This window comes from Cavia porcellus, unplaced genomic scaffold, assembly GCF_034190915.1.
Source record: "Cavia porcellus strain 051 isolate PalLab524CR breed Dunkin Hartley unplaced genomic scaffold, mCavPor4.1 scaffold_23, whole genome shotgun sequence".
Classification (NCBI taxonomy): Eukaryota; Metazoa; Chordata; class Mammalia; order Rodentia; family Caviidae; genus Cavia; species Cavia porcellus.
The window spans coordinates 49147413-49151486 of NW_026947506.1; the positions used below are offsets into that span (position 1 = coordinate 49147413).

The window sequence follows — 4074 nt, forward strand, 5'->3', positions numbered from 1 at the left end:
ATTGAACAAGGCAGTAAGGTCATGTTGTGGTAGAATTTCTTGTTCTGGTTGATGCTTCAGTTACAAGAAAAAATGACCTCTCTTGGGCAGGCATCTCACACAAAGATGGCAATTTTTTTCTCACCTGGGAGCATCTAATTGGATCAGATGATTTCAAGCATGAACCTGAAGATTTTTTTTAATCTACAGCAAAAACCACAAAGAAGATGAAACAGACTTCACCTTTGAAGAAATATAAATGAGATGTGAGAGATTCCTGGTGTTCTGGAAAAAGCCAGGAAGGAGAGTCGCAATTAAGGTGTTGCTGGGGACCTCACACTGCTCCACAGCAGCAGCCATTGCAGGGAGGCAGTGCAATCTCACAAGATACACGGAGCACGAGGAGAGGAGCTTGTTTGTACAGACAGTGTGGGGCCCAGGAAGAGGGAGGGATATATTTTATTCACAAGTTGCAGTCCTGCAGAAAGGAAGCAAATTGGTTTCCCATGCAAGCAACACTAAAGCACGAGAAAATCCCAGGGAGAGGGAGCAACTGTAGCCAGGGTTGATCTCGCAGTGACCCAAGGCCTGGCAGGATGCCTGAGTGGCCAGGTGGCTCTCAGAGGGACGGTTTGATTGAAACCCCATCAGCCAGCCTAATGTGAAACACCAAGGGCCTTTACCAGCTCTGTTCATTACTCCATCCCCAGACCAGAATTGGGTCATTTCTATATCAAGACAGCCTGAAGGATGAGAAACAGAAAAACTTTCCTCTTTGCATTCCCTACAAATCTCTTCCATGTAACCAGGAGGTTCATTTTTAAAAGCCCCATCCCCCAGCTTAATGGGGCACAGGAAGTGCTTGACTCTCCCTTGCCCATTATGTGGATGCCATAGAAACCAGTCTTTATCCCCATCCTCCTGCTCCCTGCCACCTTTTTCTCAGGATGCCAGCTCCATCCACCAAGAGTGCCCTGAAATGCTGCAGCCCTCTGGGGGAGAAGCCATCAAAGCCCAGATGCTCCTGCGGAAAGAACCACAGGGGTCCATTTCTTTAGCCTGGCAGCCAGATGGACCAGCATATTCACTGGAGGGAAAGCTGGACCCAGCCCATTAGAAGAGAGCAGAGTGAGAAGTCACTGGAGTGCCTTGAAAGAAACCAGGAGCCTAAATAAATCTGAAAACTGAAGGGTATGGTGAATCGATACAGCCGAGCTGTGCATGGAGTTATTCAGTCAGCGGAAACCCCTTGCACATTCCAAGTTTCTTTTCTTTAGGATCAAATAGTTCTTGCATCTGAAATGTGGAAGAAAGAAAGGTCAGATTTTCCATTTTCACAGAGGGAGGCACATTTTTGGAGTGATCGATGTTTGGGATTATGTGTTTTCCCCCATTTATTCAAAAAAACTTTAAAACTGCTGGGGAGATTGGGGTGTTTTAACCATGGTCCAGAGCTCATAAAGGTAATGGCGGAGTCTCCTGGGATGCCTGAGTCTTTTCTGTAATGGGACAAACATTAAGACCTATGCACATTTTTTATTTACCATGACTTCCTCTTCTAAGTGAAAGGTGGTGAGAACCTTGGTAGAGGGAGTGTCTTTCTTTTGATAAAGACACAGATTTTCCAGGCCAGGATGCTCTCCCTGAGCAGCTTTCTGAATAACAGAGACCACTTTCTGGGATGCTCTTGTACTAAAGTATTTCACCCCCTGACACCTCAGCACCAGGCTGTTATTAGAATCCCAGTAACTGAAACCAGGACCAAAATAGGTCTCTGCTAAAGAGAGACAGGGCCAGGGAACTCACTGGGTGGACTCTCGGGGCAGAAATCGCGGCAGCAATGGACACAAGAAACTCGTAACGAGAAGCTCAGATAGTGATGGCCTGAGTGAGGCCGTCCAGAGCTTAGCAGGCTGTGAATCTTGTTTGTGCCTCAATTTCCTCTTCTGTAAAAATAATTTAAGCTGCACTGTTCTGAGGAATAGGCTTCAGAGACTGGGAGGAGAAGCGAGCTCTCAGTCTTCCCTAAGTCTTGTGGTCCACCTCCCTCATCCTCATCCACAACCAAAGTGGTAGAGCCATTGCAGTTAAGAAGATTTTTTATATGAATATAAAAATCCAGAAAGGTTGGGTAACTTGGGATCCTGAATTATCAAAGGAATCAACAATGAGCCAAGAGAAACAAGGTGATGTAGAATTTCCCCAGCAGCCTAGCTACAATTTTGGAACAGTAATTTTTCTTCCGCATGAAACACGGCTACTCTAAGAACTTGGATGTCTGCGGCACCACTTACCCTTTGTTCAAATGCCTTCCTGTCTCATAGAATTATTGAAAGACATTAACAGGGCCAGGGATTTAGCTCAGCAGCATAAGCGCCTGCCTGGCAAGTGTGAGGTCATGAGTTCAATCCCCAATACCAAAAAAAATAAAGTAAAAAAGAAAGATATTAACGATCTAAAAAATGGAAATGTCTCTGAAAATTATAAAACACTAAGCAAATAATTGTTTTAATTTTTATCTTAAAGAGGGTAAAATTAAACACAACAAAACAGAACAAAATAAGACATAAGAAAGCAATGTAACAGATATAAATTTCAAAGCTGGACAACCTGAGATCTTCACTATCTGTCATATTATCTCTTGTTCTCTTCACATACAGGGAATTCATACAGAACAACATAGTATAAAACTGATCCCAACAGAATGAGGAAGATGTTTTAGGTCTTCAAAACCAGACAATAGGGAAGTCACTAATGGCTGTCATAGAGTCTCTCGTTCTCTTCAAAGTAGCTGTCCATACTTTCATGTATATTGAAGTTCAACAAAATGAAACAGGCTAAAATAACACCATTAATTAGAACAAAGCAAAACAGGGATAAAAGTATTTGCCTTCAAAGAGATGGTAGAAGGAAATCCCTCTATTTGTTGCATTGCCTATGATCAACCTCTCAGGAATGTCCAGATCACTGGCTCCCACTTGCTAATGGGGGTGAGGGATGTGTTGTTTGAACAGGCTCACAGGTGGGAGTGGGGTGCATGGTTTCCAGGTCCCAGCATGGCATGAGTCCCAGTAAACACTGGTGGCTCCCATCCTGGGCCGCCCACAGCCTGCCACGCTCACAGCTGCTCAACAGGTGGGGAGGGGTTGCTTCAAGCTGTTTTTTTCTAATGAATTGACCATTTCACTGCCCACAGTCTCAAATGGCCAACAGACCGTAGAAAGACATCTCCTTAGGCTCCTGCCTGAAACCAACAGCGTCAGGAAGCTGCCGGCCTTGATTCAGGGCCAGGTAAGGAAGTAATATAGTAGCTAATATCAACAACTTCCTAAGACGCTAAGTGTCTTCCTAAAACTTTTCTGAACTCATTCCCTTATTAATAAATTTGATATTCATAACACTACCACAAAAAATGTTATTCTCCCCTTCACAGATGGGATGTAGTCAGCCCACAGCCACTAAAGTCTGAAGGGACCAGCAGGCTCTCGGTGTAGGCAGCCCTCCCCCACAATAAAATCTCACCACCACACTAAACCACATGCAAGGGATCCACAGATGGACTGATTCAAACAAAACTAACATCGTGGTCAGACCCTACTAAGGGGAGTGGGTTCTCAACAGTGACTGTGAACGGCTACTGGTCCTACAGGAGCCCCACATGCATGGCAGATGAGCAGCACGTGATTGCACAGTCAGCTGATGGAAGGGAAAGAACATGAGAGTGGTGGAACTCAGTCAGTCCTTCACCATGGATGGAAAATACACAGCGAGACATTGTGGGTGTGAGCTGAACACGGATAGGACTTCTTTCATTCATCACCAATAACAACTATTTATACAGCATTTACATGGCATTCATTACTACAAGCAACGTGGAAATGATTCAAACTATATAGGAGGATCATGCACTTACAAATACAGGATTATTTTATACAAGGGACTTAGAAATCTACAGATTTTGGTACCTGCCAAGAATTTTGAAGGGAATAAAAAAGAAGTGTCTTAGAAATTATGAATACAGAAAATGTGCTACACACAGATGCCTATAAAAAGTGCATGGTTTTTCAAGAAATTCATGTTATAAACTTTCACTAC

General features: G+C 43.8%; 1 non-coding gene across 1 annotated transcript; it reads right to left on the reverse strand.

Annotated features, from left to right (window-relative positions):
- Positions 1–3133: 3133 nt before the first annotated feature.
- On the reverse strand, positions 3134–3270 carry LOC134472567 (small nucleolar RNA SNORA2/SNORA34 family). Its single transcript, XR_010042455.1, has one exon. It is a non-coding gene; the product is annotated as a small nucleolar RNA SNORA2/SNORA34 family (small nucleolar RNA).
- Between the last annotated feature and the right edge of the window lie 804 nt (positions 3271–4074).